General features: G+C 39.2%; 1 long non-coding RNA gene across 1 annotated transcript in view; it reads left to right on the forward strand.

The window, feature by feature from the left end:
- Window positions 1–21,648, forward strand: part of LOC107976875 (uncharacterized) — a 529,010-nt gene that overhangs the window by 460,985 nt on the left and 46,377 nt on the right. The window contains exon 2 of the long non-coding RNA XR_001721162.2: window positions 3,718–3,972. This is a non-coding gene — a long non-coding RNA (uncharacterized LOC107976875). The remainder of the gene's footprint in view (window positions 1–3,717; window positions 3,973–21,648) is intronic.

Raw genomic sequence — 21,648 nt, forward strand, 5'->3', positions numbered from 1 at the left:
TTAATACCATACCCTTGGATGTTAGGATTTCAACATATGAATTTTGTACAGACACAAACATTCAGATCGTAGCAAAATCAGAGCTTGGAAAGGACAAAGGATATTTGATGTTTCCTGTTTTTGAGCAGGACCTGCTTAAATCCCCCTTGCCTCAAATCTGGATGGGTCTCCAATTATTTTGTGAAGCTAAGCCTATGGTTGCATGGCCCAAGTTGTGTGCATAAGTGGTTAGACTAAGGCTAGAGTCCTAAAGCCTGAGATTACAGTTAACTGTGCCATTTACTTTTTAGATTTAACTCTGAAGAAGTATTTTGCTGAAAAGATTATCGTAATGAAAATAAAGAGGGGGTCATGATGAGACAGTTGCTTCTGGAAGTCCTGAGCTGTGGCTGAGAGAGGTTGAGTGGCGAGCATATGCTTGACACTGGCCAGCTCCTGGGTGTAGGGCCCGTTCTGGAGGGACAAACCTGAGGCTCAAGCCAGCCTCTGCCCAGCTGTACCTTCCTGGAGACCGAGATTATAAGCTGATGTCTCAGGCATTATGGCTGCAGCCCCATTTCACCTAATACGTTCTGAGGGTGCTCCTAAGAAGGATATTCTTTATGTTTGGCTTAATAGAACTTCCTGGATATCCCTTCTTCCCTAGAGCCAAGCAGCTACCTTTGCAGTTTGAGTCCTCCTGTGCTGCATCTGCAGAGCCTACACAGAGCACCAAGTTTACAGTCCATCCCTGTACCTGATCATAAACCTCAAACCCACGAACAGTTACTTTTTGTTCGCTTATAAGTAATGCTCATCTTAATCTGAGCACTGAACCTGGAGCAATTTCTATAGTAGCTTCTACTCATTGCATATGTACTGTGTTCCAGGTGGAAAGCATTTAGGGACAACAAAACTAAGGCTCAGACCGGATTTTCCCAAACTTTGCTATGCATATGAATCACCTTGGGATCTTGTTAAGAGGAAGACTCTGGTTGAGTAGGTCTAGGACAGAGATTCTCCCACACGATGCTGATGCTGCTGATCCATGGGTCATGCTTTGAGTAGTAAGGGCTTTGCAGAATCTGCATTATAACAAGATCCTCCAAATAAGTCATATGCACATGTAAGTTTGAGAAGAACTGCTCTACATTACTAAGCCAGTTTTTTTGGAATGATTATGGAATTTCTTTTTTATCAAAGTTGTAATGGAAAACTACTTTCAACAAATACCAGCCTGGGGAAAATTGCCTAGGATTGCAAGGAATTTAGAAAATGGAATAACATGTTGAGAGATTCTTTCCCTTAGGACCAAATATGTGGCATGTTTTTCAACACTACTCTACCTGAAGTTAGTGTCAGATCCCACAAATCAAAGCGCTTGGTCCCACAAGACTGCTCCCCTTTCAGATGCCAGATGGAAATGGGGTTTCCAGGACACTCCCACTTCTGCCTAGTGGACTGCATATTTTGGTGTTTTTAAGATCCCCTCAGGTTCAATAATTCACTTTTACAAGTAATAGAACACGGGAAAGCACTTTATTTGCTGTTAGTGTTTATTATAAAGGATAAAACTTAGGAACAGCCAAACAGCTGTAAAACAAAAATAAAATTCTAAGGCTCCCCAACCATCTAAATGAACCCTTCCTATCGGCCAGGGCACTCCAAAGTTAACCTGAAAAACTGGTTCAGGCCATGATGGGAAGAGGTGGTCAGGCACGTTTCATTATCCCATCCTCCTTTTTGGAGTTCAGGAAAAGTCAACCAGCATTTGACATCAACACAGACCTTATGTCTGATAAGAAACATTTACAACCTATTCTCTCTGAAGCCTGCTACCTGGAGGCTTCATCTGCATGATAAGACTTTGATCTCCACAACCACTTAGAGTAACTCGGACATTCCTTTCTGTTGAAAATAACTGTTTTAACCAATTGCCAAACAGAAAAATTTTCAATCTACTTATAACCCGGAAGGCCCCCTGCCTTTAAGTTGTCCCACCTTTCTAGACTGAACCAATGTGTCTTACATGTATTGATTGATGTCATGATGTCTCATATCTCCCTAAAATGTATAAAGCTATGACTATGCCCTGACTGCTTTGGGCATCATGTTCTCAGACTCTCCTGAGAGCTATGTCACAGGCCATTGGTCACTCATATTTGGCTCAGAATAAATCTCTTGAAATGTTTTATAGAGTTTGACTCTTTTCATCAACATAACTCAGGAAGTCGGAGCCTCCATGACCTCTCTGGGTGTTCCACCCTCCCAGCACTGGAATCTCCCTCAACCCTGTTACTTAGAGTTTTTTTTAATGTAGGCATGATTGATTAAACCATTGGCAGCTGGTGATTGCACTCATTCTCCAGTCCTCTCTCCCCTTCCAGGAGGCCAGTGAGTGGGGCTGCAGTTCCAGCCCCCTGGTCATGGCATGGTCTTCCCAGTGCCCAGTCCCCATCCTGATGCTATCTAGGGGCCCACCAAGAGTCACCTCATTAGCATAAACTTCAGTATGGTCTAATGGGCTTTTTTATGAATAAAAAAAAAGAAATGCCTATTAATCTTATAACTCAGGAAATTTCTAGGGTTTTAGGAGCTCTGTGTTATGAATCTGGGACAAAGGCTAAATATATATTTTTCAAGATACCACATACATACAGGGAAATTCAAAGGCACATCATAGTAATTCCATTTTCTGCATGTACCATTGCTATTTAGAAAGAACTTTCCCATATTTCTCTTTTTTGCTCTCCACCAAGCCCTGTTCAATATGAGTGGAGTAACATTAGCCCAGTGGGTACATCACTCACACCCATAGTTTAGATAACTTGTTAGGTAGCCATGGTTATGAATTTTTAAAAGCATACCCCAAACAACTGAGGCTCATACACACCCCACTCATAACAAGAAGTGGCATTTCTTTTGAAAGGAAGAAGGGCAGAGATAAAGTAATGAAGTATGAAGTTGACTGGGATTTGCTGGTCAGCATTCTTCATTTGCCTGGGCTGGGCCTGGGAGTGGATAGGGAGCAGGAGAGCCAGCAGGACTTTAGGAGCCCAAAGAAGTCATGCCTCAGATTGAGGAGAGGAGAACTGGCAAAGCTTACAGTAAGGGCTGATCCAGAGCTGCCAATAAATGGTTTGGGTCAAAGGCCACAAAATGTTCTTACCTTTATGTAACAAATCTTAGTTCTGGGCATTTATTTTAAGAAAATAAATATATTTACATGATATCTACAGCAGCTTTTTTGAAATAACACAAAATTGAAAACAAACAAGTATTTAAATTACTGGAGGACTATGTTGCAGTATTTGATGAACTCTGCAGCCAGAAAAATTGTCGATTTGTACCAAAAATGCAATAAAAATAAAAATTATATATCAACTTGGAAAATGTTTACAACTCAGAATTAAGTGAAACAGCAGATTATAAAAATTTATGTGTTCTATGATTGCAATTATATAAACTAAGATAGGATGAGGGATATAGTAAAAATAAATTGTTTTGATGTCGTGTTGGGATTAGAGATACTTTTTCTCCTTTAAAATTTCCTTATTGTTACTGCTTTTACAATAAAAATGTAAATAGTGTTATGAATACAAGTTCTGTGTATCTCTAAGCACAATTTCTGTGTCCTAACAGTTCATGATGAGGAGGATAAAAGGTATAAACAAATTTTATTAACCTAAAAATATATCTATGAATAAAATTACTTTTCTGCCTCTTTTTCCTTTACAGGTGTCTCATGAAAATGACTATAAAACTTCTTGTCAAATTGGAGTACTTTGGAATATTTAGGAAAAATTGGCAGAGAGGAGACAGGACTAAAGTGCAGCTCCCACTTGGATGAACTGAACAGTGTGTGGAGACTCACATTGTGAATTTTTGCTCCAAGAACTACCTCAGGAACATACCAGAAAAACCAAAAGAATTCACAGACCCTTTGAAAAAAGTGGCTTGCCAGTGCAATCTCCATGAGACAGCTGAAAAACTGTGAGTTCTCAAAGTGTGAGATGGGGGGAAAGGTCTGCCTCTGAACACTCATTACCACTGGGGAACCTGCAAATCCAGGTCATGGGAGAAGGATTTAACCATACCTGGAGTTGAAAAGGATTTAAGGAGCTGGGTGAAATATAAACGTAGAAGAAGCAGTGGGAAGAGCCCTATAGGCACTCCCGATCTCCAGCTTGAGTCCAGAAAAGCCATTCCTGGCTTTATCTCACCAGAGGTCCTTGGGGAAAGGCAGCTAGTGGAATTCAGGAGGGGACATGGGGTGAAGAAAGCTTCCAGTGGAATTTTTGTAATAATTTTGACTGAGCACAAATTTTTCTGAGCAGAATGCAGCAGTGGGGAGAGGGGAAATGGGGGCACAAATAGGAAGTGCGGATATGAGTGCAGAAGCTGCAGCCAAGGTTGTGGGTGGAGGGGTGGGGGTGAGGGGTGAGGTCTTAGAGTCATGCTTGCTTTCTCAACAGGAAGACTTGTAGCCTGGGGCAAGATCTCAGCCCTGCTCCCCAGCTGCCTGGATGTAAACTTGGTGCTGTTAGTGAGGCATGGAGGGAGTGAGACTGGCCTTGCTGCATGAGAGCTGGGTGAGGCCTATCACTGCCAGCTTTCCCCTAGTTCCCTGGTGACCTGTATGATGCAGCAGAGGCAGCCAAAATCACCCTGAGAACATAACTGTATTGTCCTGAGAACCACCCCTATTCCCCACAGTAGCCACAGCAAGCCCTGCCCAAGGATCGTGTGAGCTCAGACCCACCTAATTCTGCCCCCACCTGATGGTTTTTCTCTGCCTGCCCTGGTAGCCAAAGACAAAAGACATAAGCTCTTGAGAGCTCTATGGCCCCACCGATCACCTGAGAAACCCGAGTACTTATCCTGGCCAATGTAGGGCAAGTGTATATGCCCCTTCTACTACTGCAGCTGGTGCTGTCTTGAAAGTGCCACCTCCTGGCTGGAGGCCAACCAACTTAAGCCATTAAAGCAACTCATACCAGACCAACCCTGCTCTAAAGAAGAGAAAATCACAGCTAATTCCACCACCTGCACCACCCTGGCTAACCAGAGGTCCTGAGTCTGTCCTTGTGACAGCATCACTGCTAGCATAACCAGCATTCGAGAAAAACAGCACGCTAAACAAAACTACAACCAAGGACTCCCACAGAGTCCACTTGATGCCCCTGCCACCTCCACTGGAGCAGGTGCTGGTATCCATGGCTGGAAGACCTGAAGACAAACCACATTACAGGACTCTTTGCAGACATTCCCCAGTACCAGCCCAGAGCCTGCTAGCCTCATTGAGTGGCTAGACCCAGAAGAGCAATAACAGTCACTGCAGTCTGGCTCTCAGGAAGCCCCATCCCTACGGGAAGCAGAAGAGCACCACATCAAGGGATCACCCCGTGGGACAAAATAATCTGAACAGCAGCCCTTGAGTTCTAGATCTTTCTACTGAAACAGTCTACCCAAATGAGAAGGGACCAGAAAAGTAATTCTAGCAATATGACTAAACAAGTTTCTATAACGCCCCTAAAAGATAACACTAGCTCTCCAGGAATGGATCCAAACCAAGAAGAAATCTCTGAATTGCCAGTTAAAGAATTCAGAAGGTTGATTATTAAGCTACTTAGGGAGATACCAGAGAAAGATGAAAAACAACTTAAATTAAAAAAAAATTCAAGATATGCATTAAAACGTCTCCAGAGAAAGAGATATTATAATGAAAAGACAATTACAACTTCTGGAAATGAAAAACACACTTAAAGAAATGCAAAATATGCAAGAAAATATCAACAATAGACTCAAGTAGAAGAAAGAACTTCAGAGCTTAAAGACAAGGCTTTCAAATTAACCCAATCCAACAAAGACAAAGAAAAAACAATTTAAAAAAAATAAAGCCTCCAAGAAGTTTGGGATTATGCTAAACCACCAAACATAAGAATAACTGGTGTTCCTGAGGAAGAAGAGAAATCTAAAAGTTTGGAAAAATTCTTTGAGGGAATAATCGAGAAAAGCTTCCCTGGCTTTGCTGGAGATCTAGACATCCAAATACAAGAAGCCCAAAGAATACCTGGGAATTCATCACAAAAAGATCATCATCACCTAGGCACATGGTAATTAGGTTATCTAAATCAAGACAAAGTAAAGAATCTTAAGAGCTATGAAGCAAAAGCATCAAGTAACCTATAAAGGAAAACCTATCAAATTAACAGCAGATTTCTCAGCAGAAACCCTACAAGCCAGAAGGTATTGGGGTCCTATCTTTGATGTCCTTAAACAAAATAATTATTAGCTGAGAATTTTGTATCCAGCGAAACTAAGCTTCATAAGTGAAGGAGTGATAAAGTCTTTTTCAGACAAACAAATGCTGAGAGAACTCACCACTACCAAGCCAGCACTACAAGAACTGCTAAAAGGAGTCTAAATCTTGAAATGGTTCCTCAAAATATACACCAAAATAGAACCTCCTTAAAGCATAAATCTCACAGGGCCTATAAACAATAACATAATAAAAAAAAAAAAAGCAAAACCCACAAGGTCTTCAGGCAACAACTAAATGAATAGAACAGTAGCTCATATCTCAATACTAATGTATCATGTAAATGGCCTAAATGCTCCACTTAGAATATACTGAATGGCAGAATGGATAAAAATCCACCAACCAAGTATCTGCTTTCTTCAGGAGACTCACCTAACACATAACTACTCACATAAACTTAAGGTAAAGGGATGGAAAAAGATATTCCATGCAAATGGAAACCAAAAGCAAGCAGAAGTAGCTATTTTTGTATCAGACAAAACAGACTTTAAAGCAACAACAGTTAAAAAAGACAAAGAGGGACATTATATAATGATAAAAGAATTAGTCCAACAGCAAAATAGCACAATCCTAAATATATATGCACCTAACATTGGAGCTCCCAAATTTTTAAAACAATTACTACTAGACCTAAGAAATGAGACAGGAGACAACACAGTAGTAGTGGAGAACTTTAATACTCCACTGATAGCACTAGACAGGTCATCCAGACAGAAAGTCAACAAAGAAACAATGGACTTAAACTATACCCTAGAACAAATGGACTTAACAGATATTTACAGAACATTCTACACAACAATTACAGAATATACATTCTTTTCATGGGCACATGGCACATTCTTCAAGATAGACTATACGATAGGTCACAAAACAAGCCCCAATAAATTTTTAAAATCAAAATCATATCAAGTACTCTCTCAGGCCACAGTGGAATAAAATTGAAAATTAACTGCAAAAGGAACCCTCAAAACTACACAAATACATGGAAATTAAATAATCTACTTCTGAATGATCTTTAGATCAACAATAAAATCAAGATGAATATTAGAACATTTTTTGAACTGAATGATTATAGTGACAAAATGTATCAAAACCTCTGGGATACAGCAAAAGTGGAACTAAGAGGAGAGTTCATAGCATGAAATGCCTACATCGAAAAGCCTGAAAGAGCACCTATAGACAATCTAAGCTCACACCTCAAGGAAGTAGAGAAACAAGAACAAACCAAACCCAAACCCAGCAGAAGAAAAGAAATAACAAAGACCAAAGCAGAACTAAATGAAATTGAAACAAACAAACAAAAAATACAAAAGATAAAACAAAAAGCTGATTCTTTGAAAAGATAAGCAAAATAGATAGATCATTAGCAAGATTAACCAAGAAGAGAGAAGATCTGAATAAGTTCAGTTAGAAATGAAATGACAGATACTACAACCGACACTACAGAAACACAAAAGATCATTCAAGGCTACTATGAACACCTTTATGAGCACAAACTAGAAAACCTAAAGGAGATGGCTAAATTCCTGGAAATATACAACACTCCTAGATTAAACCAAAAGGAAATAGAAACTCTGAGCAGACTAATAACACGCAGCAAGACTGAAACACTAATAAAAAAAAATGCCAACAAAACTAAGTTTAGGACCAGATGGATTCACAGCTGAATTCTATCAGACATTCAAGGAAGAATTGGTATCCTACTGAAACTATTCCAAAAGATAAAGAGGGGATCCTCCCTAAATCATTTTATGAAGCCAGTATCATCCTAATACCAAAACCATGAAAGGACATAACAAAAAAAGAAAACTGCAAACCAGTATCCCTGATGAACATAGATGCAAAAATTCTCAACAAAATACTAGCTTACTGAATCCAACAGTGTATCGAAAAGATAATCCACCATGACCAAGTGGGTTTCATATCACGGATGCAGGGATGGTTTAACATACGCAAGTCAACAAATGTGATACACCACATAAACATAATTGAAACCAAAAATCACATGATCATCTCAATAGATACAGGAAAAGCATTTGACAAAATCCAGCATCCCTTTATGATTAAAAAATTGGCATAGAGGGGACATACCTTAAGGTAATAAAAGCCATCTATGACAAACCCACAGCCAACATTATACTGAATGGGGGAAAGTTGAAAGCATTCCTCTTGAGAACTGGAACAAGAAAAAGATTCCCACTTTTACCACTTCTATTCAGCATAGTACTGGAAGTCCTAGCCAAAACAATCAGACAAGAGAAAAAAATAAAGGGCATCCAAATCAGTAAAGAGGAAGTAAAACTGTCACTGTTCACTGATGATATGATTGTATACCTAGAAAAACCTGAAAGACTCATCTAAAAAGCTCTTAGATCTGATAAATGAATTCAGTAAAGTTTCAGGACACAAAATCAATGTACACAAATCAGTAGCATTGATGTACACCAACAGTGACCAAGTTGAGAATCAAATCAAGAACTCAACCCCTTTTATAGCAGATTTGGAAATAAATAAATACAATACAACACAACGCAACACAACACAATACTTAGAAATATACCTAACCAAGGAGGTGAAAGATCTCTACAAAGAAGACTGCAAAACATTGCTGGAAAAAAATCATAGACAACACAAACAAATGGAAACACATCCTATGCTCATGAATGGGTAGAATCAATATTGTAAAAAATGACTATACTGCCAAAAGCAATCTATAAAATTCAGTGCAATTCTTATCAAAATACGGTTATCATTCTTCAGAGAACTAGAAAAAAACTATGCTAAAATTCATATGGAACCAAAAACCACATAGTCAAAGCCAGACTAAGCAAAAAGGACAAATCTGGAGGCATCACATTACCCGACTTCAAACTATACTATAACACTATAGTCAGCCAAGCAGCATGGTACTGGCGTATATACAGGCGTGTGGACCAATGGAACAGAATAGCGAACCCAGAAGTAAAGCCAAATACTTAGAGCCAACTGATCATCAGCAAAGCAAACAAAAACATATAGTGGGGAAAGGACGCCCTATTTAACAAATGGTACTGGGAGAATTTGCAAGCCAGATGTAGAAAGATGCGACTGGATCCTCATCTTTCACCTTATACAAAAATCAACTTATGATGGATCAAGGACTTAAATCTAAGACCTAGCACCATAAAAATTTTACAAGATAACATCAGAAAATCTCTTCTAGACATTGACTTAGGCAAAGACTTCAGGACCAAGAATCCAAAAGCAAATGCAACAAAAACAATGAAAATAGATGGGACTTGATTAAACAAAAATGCTTTTGCACTGCAAAAGAAATAGCAGAGTAAACAGACAACCTACAGAGTGGGAGAAAATCTTTGCAAACTGTGCATCTGACGAAGGACTAATATCCAGAATCTACAAGAAATGCAAATGAATCAGCAAGGAAAAAACAAATAATCCCATCAAAAAGTGGGCTAAGGACTTGAATATACAATTCTCAAAATAAGATACACAAATGGCTAACAAACATATGAAAAAATGCTAAACATCACTAATTATGAGGGAAATGCAAATCAAACCCACAGTGCAATACTACCTTACTCCTACAAGAATGGCCATAATTTAAAAATGAAAAAAAAAAAAAAAAAAGATGTTGGTTTGGATGTGGTGAAAAGGGAACACTTTTACACTGCTGGTGGGAATGTAAACTAGTAAAATTACTATGAAAAACAGTGTGGAGACTCCTTAAAGAGCTAAAAGTAGAACTACCATTTGATCCAGCAATCCTACTACTCAATACCTACCCAGAGGAAAATAAATCATTATATGAAAAAGACACTTGCACACACATGTTTCTAGCAGCACAATTTGCAATTGCAAAAAATATAAAACCAGGCTAAATGCCCATCATCCGATGAGTGGATAAAGAAAATGTGGTGTATATATACTATGGAGTGCTCGGAATACTCCTTCAGTCATAAAAAGAAATGAAATAATGGCATTCACCACAACCTGAACTGAGTTGGAGACAATTATTCTAAGTGAAATAACTCAGGAATGGAAAAGCAAACATTGTATGTTCTCCCTTATAAGTGGGAGCTAAGCTATGAGCGTGCAAAGGCATAAGACTGATAACAATGGAGTAAGGATGGGAGGGGGTGAGAGATAAAAGACTACACGTTGGGTACAGGGTACACTGCTTCGGTGATGGGTGCAGCAAAATCTCAGAAATCACTACTAAATAACTTATCCATGTAAGTAAACACTACCGGTTCCCCAAAAACTATTGAAATTTAAAAAACAACAACAACAAAAACAAAAAAACAAAAAACAGAGAAACAGCTAGAAGAAATCTGTGTGAGAATGGTTTCAACAGAGAGTGAAGGAATGAAATCGGAGTTAAAGAGGACAGGAAGGCATCAAGACATCTGTGTGAGAATGGTTTCAATAGAGAGTGAAGGAGTGAAATTGGAGTTAAAGAGGACAAGAAAGCATCAAGACCTCTGGTGCTGGCAGAAGCAATCTACCATGTCCCTGAGTCTCCCTATATATTTTTACTGGGCATGTCAACAATGCAAGGGCCTGACCACTCTTTACCTGGGCCATTTCTTCGAGTCGTGTGTGCAGTCATAAATCTTGAGAATGGATGTCCCCTCAAACCTCATGTTGAAATTTGATCCCCAATACTTTAGGTGGAGCCTATTAGGAGGTATTTGGGTTGTGGGGCAGATCTCTCCTAAATGGCTTGGTGCCATCCTCATAGCAAAGAGGGAGTTCTTGCTCTAGTTTCCATAAAACTTCCCCCAAGAACTGGTTGTTAAAAAGAGTGTGGCACCCTTGAAACTTGCTTCCTTTCTAGCCATGTGATCTCTGCACATCCCCTTCATGTTCCACCATGAATGGAAGCTTCCTGAGGCCCTTACCAGAAGCAGATACTAGTGCCATGCTTTTTGTACGACCTGCAGAACTATGAGCCAGATAAACCTTTAAAAAAAAATAAATTATGTCGCCTCAGGTATTCCTTTATAGCAACACAAATGAACTAGCACAGCATTTTACCCCAGACAAGGCACAGGCTTGCTTCCACTGACTATAAAAGCAGTGAATCCTTTAATTTCAGTGTTGCCTTCCTATAATGCAACCCATAGCATGCTCAGGCATGCCCAAGGCCTCTCTCTGTCACTCTCACGAGACTTGGAGGAGTGGGCATGGCGAACCAACAGATACAGACCAACATGAAATTGTGGCTACTCCTTTTGCCATGAGAAATAAAGTTGTCTCTGAAAAAAATATTGTTGTCAAATTCAAAACTGTATCTGCGTGGGTCTGACTCAAAATATAGGCCATGCAACATCCCTGGCCTTGTCCTTGAAAGGTGCTAGTGCTGTAGCTCATAAGCAAGGCAGAGTCCAGAGCTTCTAAGCTCAGAGCTGAGCCTGTGTGAGAAACACTTTGACAATTATGCATTAACATGATGTGGTCAGAAAAGACAAATCATTTCAAAAGTGAGCCCAAGTCAATAGACACTTGACAGATACTTGAAACTATGTGCATTGATCTTGATGAAACTTTTTGTAGGGACAACTTGAGGTAGAAAAGTGACAGGAAATTGTGCAAGGATGTATGTATTAAAGAATAGAAAAAGGGTTGTCTCAGCAATATTTGGGAATTTGGCTGGTTACCTAATAATTTAAAATATCTTACACAACAAATTGCTATATCACAATGAAAAAGAAGGAAAATGTTTCCATGCTTGTATTAGTTGGTACTTGCATTGCTATAAGGATCCTGAGACTGGGTGATTTATAAATAAAATAGGTTTAATTGACTCACAGTTCCACAGGCTGTACAGGGAGCATGGGTGGGGAGGCCTCAGGAAACTTATAATCATGGAAGAAGGTGAAGGGGAAGCAGATACATATTCACATGGCTGAGCAGGAGAGAAAGAGCAAAGGGGGATGTGCTAGACACTTTTAAACAACCAAGTCTCATGAGAACTCACTCACTGTCATAACAGCAAGAGAGAAATCCGCCCTCGTGATCCAATCACCTTCCACCAGGCCCTTCCTCCAACACTGAAGATTACAATTTGATATGAGATTTGGGTGGAGACACAGAGCCAAACCATATCAATGCTTATTGGCACTGTACATGCTGTAACCTTGTTGGTGCTAATATATAGGCAATTAAGGAAAAATAAAATGCTTTGCTACTCAGGTTATTACTTTTACTTACTCAATGGATGCTGTGGGAGAATAGATCAAGTCAGAATTTATCAAATTGCCCCATCTTACCTACCTTCCCGGGAGTATCAAGTGACACTTTTACTAAAGACACTGACACAGGCTTAGGGGAATGTGCCAGCTACTCAAAGGCTCCCGTCACATTCAGGAGCCGGGTCAATACCATAGCAATTGAGCAGGGATTCAACGCTTGAATTCTGTCTGCCAGTGGCCTTCAGGTATATCTCAATAAGTTCCTCCTTAGCAATGCTCTCCCATTGGTCCATGCCCACCATTTATTTGACTCCATTCCCGGAAGCTTCACTTTATAGTCCCTCTCTCATGACCATTGCCGATTGGGTACTGAGCAATGTGTTGGTCCTATAAGACCTACTAACCAAATTTCAGAAAATGAGATTATTTGGCCAAACCAACCAAGGCATTTGCATTGCTTCTCTTTTCCTCAGCAGTGAGTAACAATGATTCCACAAATATAGAAAATCAATATTATTAAGATTTAGATCTCTGGAGATAGATTATGGATAGAAGAAAGTCTTTTAAAAGAAGACCTTAATTTATTAGAAAGCTTACAACACTAAAACAACTCTTCCCTTTCAGTTGCTGCACAAGTAAAGTCATCTTGAAACTATTTTTAAAGGATAATTTAACCTCACCATCAAAATTTAGTACTCAAAACCTCTAAACAAATAGTAGAGATGAAGTTACAGCAGTTTGTTTACCAGAGAAGGATTTGGGGTCAACTTTTGAAATAGAAGTGGGTGTCATCATGATAGGCAGGCATGGCATTCTTCCAGCACTGTTCAGAGGTGTGACTAGATGGACGGTACACCGCATCTTAGCACACGCTTCTCCTTCATCCTTGCTGCGCTCTCTCCTCCTCTTCCTTGATACCTGGCTAACACACCCATTTGACTTGGAGGACTTAGCTTCACTCTGGATCTAGTGGTAGAAAAAATTTGAATAACTTTTTAAGCTTACACAGCTAGAAAGTGGCTGGGTCAAGACAAACCTAGATTTGACTCCAAAACCCATAATTTTATGCTCTGTGCTTTACTGCCTCTTATTTCAACTATAAACCACCTCCCCATGGATTTCTGTGTAACTGTCATCCTTTCTGTTCTCTAGGAAAGGGGGAACATATTCCAAGCTCCTGCTGGAAGGGGTGTCCGGGCCCACTTGAGCGAGCATAATTCATTTCTTTCTCTCTGTGATATGGTTTGGCTGTCTCCCCACCCAAATCTCATCTTGAATTGCAGCTCCCATAATTCCCATGAGTTGTGGGAGAGACCCCGTGGGAGATAATTGAATCATAGGGGTGGTTTCCCCCATACTGTTCTCGCGGTATGGAATTAGTCTCGTAAGATCTGATGGTTTTATAAGGGATTTCCCCTTTGGCTTGGCTTTCATTTTCTGTCTTGCCTGCTGCCATGTAGGATGTGCCTTTCACCTTCCATCATGACTGTGAGGCCTCCCCAGCCATGTGGAACTGTGAGTCCATTAAACTTCTTTTTCTTTATAAATTACCCAGTCTCAGGTATGTCTTTATCAGCAGTGTGAAAATGAACCAGTACACTCTCCTACTCCTAGTAAAAGTAAAAATAGAAATGAAAAACAGTTGGATATTGTGTCACTAAATGTGGGGTCAAAGCTCAACTAATGGCTCCCAAAGAGTTTCTTAGAATTGTCAACTTGAAGTTCACTCCTTGGAAGGCACATTCAGGGAAGGGGTTTTGACAGAGTTGAAAATTTCTGTCAAACTTTTGAACACAGCACAGTCTTTTGACACTTCTTCGTGGCCTCTTTCAGAAAGGCAGACCCAATGCCTGCCCAGACTCCTTGGTGATAAGCAGAATTTTTAGAATCACTTGATGGAGAAAGTTCGGCATGGTGCTTAAAACTGGTGTCTTTCATATCCTCTAGACTTGACTTTGAATCTGTCCTCCCTGGGTAGGTTACATTGAGTCAGTTTTGTAACCTCTCTGAGACTCAGTTTCTTCATCTGTGAAGTGAGGGCAGTATCCCTTGGAGGATTGGCTTGAGACTAAATGAAATAATAAACCACAGGAGATACAGAGGGGTTATGGAACTCAACTAAACTGACTTAGGCCTCAAAGCCTGTAGGTGGCAGTTACAGGATTTGATCCCAGGCAGCCTGACTCTAGGTCCCTCCCCACCTCCCCTCTGCCTTATAACCACCTTGCTATGCGATGTGATAAAGGTTATAATAGGTCATTGCCTGGCCCAGAGGGAGAAAACAGGAAGGACCTCTAACCTAGACCAAGGAGAAAAGGGTCAAGAATAACTTTTCAGGAGTCATAACATCCAAGCAAGAAACTGTGAGTTAGCCAAAGAAAGGGAGGAATTTTGGTGGTGGAAAAGGGGGATATTGAGTGATGAGGGTAGGATGGCAGAGAATGTTCTAGGCAGAAGGAATAGTATGTACAAAGCCGTCGAGAGAGCATGGCACATTTGGGTTGCAGTTCATAGCTGGCTAATCAATATGTTGGAAATTGCTGTGCAGGTGCCTTCTGTGTCAGGGTTATTACACTAAACAACTTTTGCTTTGTGCATAGAGCCTCCTGAGCACTATAGTGCATGACTTGTGGCTTCCTATAGTGGCCTTGTGTGCTCCTGTGATTCCAACTCAATTACAAACTCCCTGAGGGCAGGATCCAGACTTTGGGCTTAGTTCCAACTCCAGAACAGAGCACATGTCAAGAACTCCAAACATACTGGGCAATACCTACTGGTATAAATTTATCTACAAATGATTTATAATAGTAAAGCTACGCTTTCATCAGCAGAAAATGTCAATTAACATGTTCTGCAAACACCCACAGATATGAAGTGGTGACCAGAATTTGTTTTTATCCATGGGGAGCACAACTGCCACATGATTTGTGTGCAAATTGCCCTCTGTGTACAATCTGTATTGGCATAGACTCGTGAAACATACAGCTGACAGGCAGTGCCCAGAATCAAATGGCAAATTCAGAGAAAAGGATTTGCTTTCCCTGGGATGAGCAGGCATTGCTATTCTGGGCCTGAGTAAATAAGACTGTGTAAATAAAACTGTCATGAACCTCATTGTTCGAGCCATGAGGGAAATGGTTATTGTCTTTCCTCATTAGAATGAGGTCCCTCAGAGTGGCCTGATGTGACCATGTTCCTGTTCATATTCAAGAATGTAACCTACAGTTTTTGTAGTTTTTTTTAAAGAGAACATATGTGAGTTAATTATTTGGCTCCATTAAAGAGGTATCAGTTTTCTCATTGCAACTTTTAAGATAACAGCAAGTTATTATATTTCTTTTCTTCATTATGAAAGATCATAACAAAACTGATGAATGACAGCAGGCCCATAGGGCATTGAGCCAGCCCAAAATCAAGGCACAAACACCAAGCTGGAAGGCCTTCTGGGGTGACCCTACTCATTGCTTGTACTTACTGAAAGTTTGGTTTTGTGGTAAATATGCATAAAGGATGCCATGACTTTAAAAGACTATATTTTTGGAGATGTTCTTTAAATGCCCTTCTTTGCTCTTGAATAGTGGGTGGTTGTAATTTTGTGGTGCTGTTGGTAATCATTTGCATGGCTTGTTTTTCTAAAAAACGTTTTATTTGGAATAATGTCAGACTTACAGAGAAAAGTTACAAAAATAGAGCAAAGAACACCCTTCTACTCTATATCCAGTTTCATCTAGTGTTAACATGTTGCTCTATTTAATTGTTTTCTTTCTATTTTTTCTGACAAAATTAAGAGTATGTTGCATGCCATATTTATTTACCCCTAAATATTTCGGTGTCAATTTCCTAGGTACAGTTATCAACCTCAATAAATGTAATAGTGACAACAGTACTTTTATCCGATTTATGGTCTATATTCCAATTATCGGTTGACCCAATAATGTCATTATAACACTTCCTCCTCTAGCACCATCTCACCTAGTTATGTATTTAGTTGTAATGCTGGTTAAGTTTCTTATAGCTCATTCAGGCTGCTCTACCAGAATACCATAGCCTGGGAGGCTTATAAATTGCAGAAACTTATTTTCCACAGTTCTGAAGGCTATAAAGTCCATGATCAAGGTGCCAGCAGATTTGGTGTTTGGAGAGGGTTTGTCTCCTGGTTTGTAGCTGATGCCTTCTTCTTGAGTCTTCATGTGTTGGAAAGGGCAAGGGAACTCCCTCAGATTTTTTTTTTTTTTTAACTTTTAAGTTTAGGGGTAAAAGTGCAGGTTTGTTACATAGGTAAACTTGCATCATGGGGGTTTGTTGTACAGATTATCTCATCACTGATACACTTTGGCTGTATTCGCACACAAATCTTATCTTGAATTTTAGCTCCCATAATTCCCACATGTCTTGGGAGGGACAGGGCGGGATGTAACTGAATCATGGAGGTGGGTCTTTCCTGTGCTGTTTTTGTGATAGTAAATAAGTCTTATGAGATCTGATGGTTTTATAAAGGGGAGTTCCCCTGCACATGCTATCTTGCCTGCTGCCATGTAAGACATGGCTTTGCTCCTCCTTTGCCTTCCACCATGATGGTGAGGCCTCCCCAGTCATGTGAAACTGTGAGCCAATTAAACCTCCTTCCTTTATAAATTACCCTGTCTCCGGTATGTCTTTATTGGAAGCATGAGGACAGACCAATACAATCACCCAGGTATTAAGCCTAGTACCCGTTAGTTATTTTTTTTGACCCTCTCTTTCCTCCCAACCTCCACCCTCTAATAGGTCCCAGTGTATGTTGTTCCCCTCTATGTGTCCATGTATTCTCATCATTTAGCTCCCACTTACAGGTTAGAATATGCAGTTTTTGGTTTTCTGTTCCTGCGTTAGATTGCTAAGGATAATGGCCTCCAGCTCCATCCATGTCCCTGCAAAGGATATGATCTCATTCTTTTTGTGGCTGCATAGTATTCCGTGGTGTATATGTATCACACTTTCTTTATCCAATCTACCGTTGATGGACATTTAGGCTAATTCCATGTCTTTGCTATTGTGAATAGTGCTTCAGTGAACATAGAGGTGCATGTGTCTTTATAATAGAATGATTTCTATTCCTTTGGGTATACACCCAGTAAGGGAATTACTAGGTTGAATTGTCTTTAGGTCTTTGAGGAATCACTACACTGTCTTCCACAATGGCTGAACCAATTTATACTCCCACCAAGACTGTGTAAGCATTCCTTTTTCTCCACGACCTCACCAGTATCTGCATGTTTTTCTGACTTTTTAATAGTAGCCGTTCTGACTGGTGTTAAATGGTATCTCATCGTGGTTTTGATTTGCATTTCTCTAATAACCAGTGATGTTGAGCTGTTTTTCGTATGATTATTGGCCACTTGTATGTCTTATTTTGAAAAGTGTCTGTTCATGTCCTTTACTCACTTTTATATGTTTTGTTTTTCTTGTAAATTTCTTTAAGTTCCTTATAGATGCTGGATATTAGACCTTTGTCAGATGCATAGTTTGTGAAAATTTTCTCCCATTCTGTAGGTTGTCTGTTTACTTTGTTGGTAGTTTCTCCTCTCTCATCTGAGGTCTTTTTTAATAAGGACACTAATCTCATTCATAGGGCTCTGCCCTTGTGACCTAATCACCTTCCAAAGGCCTCACATTCTGATAATATCACATTGCAGTTGGAATTTCAACCTATGAATTTGGTGAGGATATAAACATTCAGTCAATAGCAGTCTCCTTTTGTCAGGAATAATTATCAGCCCTTCTTTGTCTTTTATGACATTGATATTTTTGGAGAAACAATCTATTTCTCCTTTTAAAATTAAAATGGTTCTCATTCTGGATATACAGGACGTTTCCCCCAGTTAGATTCAGTTTATTCATTCCCCACCATTGGATGCATGACTTTTAAGTGAGACTTGGTTATGTATGTATCACAGATTCTTTGGAACAAAAGTAGTCTAAAGAATCTCCCTGTTCAAGATGGAATACCTGCATGAGCTGTGTGCCACCAGCCTGGAGCTTGAGTTATGAGCTCAGCCTTGCCATGAACTCCTTGGGCCATTCCTGGCTAGTCATCCTTCTGGGCTTCAGTTTCCTCATTTATAAAAGGAAGGGATTGAGTTAGATGATCTTTAATAGTCCTCTGGGTTAAACTATTCATGATTTTTAATGAATCCATCACAAGTACTTGTGTTTAAAGGCAATTAATGTCCTTATTAAGAGTGAGAATAGTAACAACAATTCTCTTAGTTGCCTAGATCTTTGGAGAGCTTTGTCTGAATTTGCAAGAAAAGCTGAAACTTTAAACCAGCAAAATATATTGTATTTTGATTAGTGAGTGGGGAGATTGTGCCTTGGCCTGGCACAAAATGCTGTTTATCTCCTGAAGATAAACTGACACATTAACACTGAGATTCCAAGATGCTCACATATTTCCAAATAAATACTGAGGATCTAAAGCTTGCTTTCTGGCTGTTAACATGATTCCTGTAATAACATGCATTTAGGGTATTTTCCAAATACCCAAAGGCACGCATGACTTTAGAGAGCACATGTGTATTTCATTTCAGTAACCCATTTTTCTGCTTAATTAAATTCATTTGGCAGAAGTGGCAATATGAATTTGATACACTGTTATCACGTAGCATTACTGGTAAGCCTCTCAGGCTTCTACCTTGGACAGCCCTGGTACAAAGCACTCTGGCAGAAGGAAGGTTTGTGGAGCTGCCAAAAGGCAGGCTAAGAATTCCCCAGGGCAGCCCCCAAGACCTAGAAAGAGGAAAATGAGAGCTCGTGGGATGTGCAGGCTCTTGGTGCTTCAAAAGGCTGCTCGAGTACCCCTTGCCTGAGTGGCTCTTCTTTCAGTAATTACAAGTGGTGAGAGGCCCTTTTTGACTGTACTTGGGTACTCACCTGGGCTCTCAGACATTTGTCTTGTGTGTAGTGTTAAGGTAAGTGTGTATAGTTGCCAGTTTACAAAACATTTATGTTTATGGTGCATATGAGGCAGTTTGGAGGAACTTGTGTTCAAAATCTGACTTTAACCCTTACTAATAATATGACCTAAGTCAATTTACACAGGCTGTTTGAGCTTCTTACATCTGAAAAATAGATTTATAGGTCCATGTTACCTATATGTTACAAGGTTACCTATGTTACAAGATTGTTGTGAGGATTAAGATATACAGACATTTAAGCTCTCTGACACATTGTTGATACTTAATATATAATTGTTTTTTTTCCTGTCTTCTGAAGTAGGTAGACAGGATGAGTATTGCTAACCCTGTTTTATATGGGAGAAAATGGTGGCTTATAAAGTTTTAAGGTCACTCAAATGGTAAGGTCCCATGATGGATTTGAACTTGTGACTTTTCACTAGCCCATTTATCTCATGTGGAAATTGGTTTTTTGTAAGTTGATTATATCACTGAGCAGATTTCAACAAGAATTAGGGGAATTTGTTTTTTAATAAATTAAAAAGTATACAGAATAGTCTTAGGTTTACCGAAAAGTGACAAAGATGGTGCATAGAGAAGGAAATCTGTGTACCATCTTTGTAACTTTTCTGTAGTTATAAAGATTGTAAAAGTTACAAAGGTTGGTGCAAAAGTAATTAGTTTTTGCCATTACTTTCAACGACGAAAACTGTAATTACTTTTGCACCAACCTGATATATACTTCTCATTCTGTTTCCTCAATTGTTAACATTATACATCATGATAGCATACTTATCACAGTTAAGAAACCAACATTGGTACATTCCTATTAACCATTAGTACATTACTAGTAATTAAATCCTACTCTTTATTTGTATTTCACTAGCTTTTCCCTAATGACTTTGTTCTGTCCTGAATCCCATCCAGGACTCTGCACTGCACTTCATTGCCATGCCTCCTTAGTCTCCTCTGGTCTGTGACAATTTCTCAGATTTTCCTTGGTTTCGATTACTTTGACAGTTTTGAGAAGTACTGGTCAGGTAGAATGTCTCTCATTTGGGTTTAATCTGATGTTTTTCTCATCGTTAGATTGGCTTATGGGTTTTAGGGAAGAAGAGAATAGAAGTGAAATGCCATTCCCATTAGATCATATCAAGGGTACCTGCAATCAACATGCTATCACTTATGATGTTAACCTTGATCACCTAAACAAGGTAGTATTTGTCAGGTTCCTTTACTGTAAATTACTTCCTCACTCTTTATAATCTCTACTCTTTAAAAGCAAACCATTTAGCACAACCCATGCTCAAGCAGTGGAGACACGTTAAGTTCCACCTCCTGGAGAATGTTTTCAACTGGGTTATTTTACCATACTATAAAACAATGTTTTCGTCATTTGTTCTCATTTTCTAACACATCTGAATGACATTTTCTGGTGCCTCAAATTAGATACTAGCCAACTTTGCTAATTCACTCAAGTCGGCCTTCAGAGAACCAGACTATTTTACAAAGAAGGATTGAGTTGCTGAAAATCTTTACAATTCCTCCCTTATATATGTATTTTACCTATACAATACATGTAATTATCTATCTCATAAGTTTCACTCCATATTATTTGTGTGAATATGTGTAATATATGAGTATTTGTAATTTATGAAGACAAATGCATTGTTCTTGGGTGGCTTTAAGAATGTTTTAGCATTAATAATAATCTTTTCCAATTTAAAAACTATTATTGCTTCCAGTATTGCTTCCATCACCTTAAGTAATTGGAGCAGGCGAATATTTTGTTATTAATTATGCATTTTTCATCTTCTGTAGGACCTACCCTTCAGGTACCAGCCAGTCAGCAGCAGTAGTTTTCTATATGCATTGCCAAAAAATGTAGGAGCAATCCAGAGACAATAAGTCATCAAATTATTAATCTTTAGACTCTGATGTGACATTTGTGGATCAATAGCAGAGCCATGTCTTGAAAATTGTACCTTTCAATTGCAAGAGCTAGGTGCTGAAGTGAGAAAAGAAATGTCACATTATTGTTTGTTTTCCTCCCAAGTTGACTTAAAATATGACGAGCTAAATCCTGGAGGATTCAAAACATTAAATTTATATTAAATATATACAAAATGCGAAGAGTGAGACTTTTATGTCCAAAAAGAAACAAATATTTGACCAGGAGATAGAAAAAGAATTAGAGAAGGAAAAACTACCTTGG

Source organism: Pan troglodytes, chromosome 11 (genome assembly GCF_028858775.2).
Source record: "Pan troglodytes isolate AG18354 chromosome 11, NHGRI_mPanTro3-v2.0_pri, whole genome shotgun sequence".
In the NCBI taxonomy this organism is placed as follows: Eukaryota; Metazoa; Chordata; class Mammalia; order Primates; family Hominidae; genus Pan; species Pan troglodytes.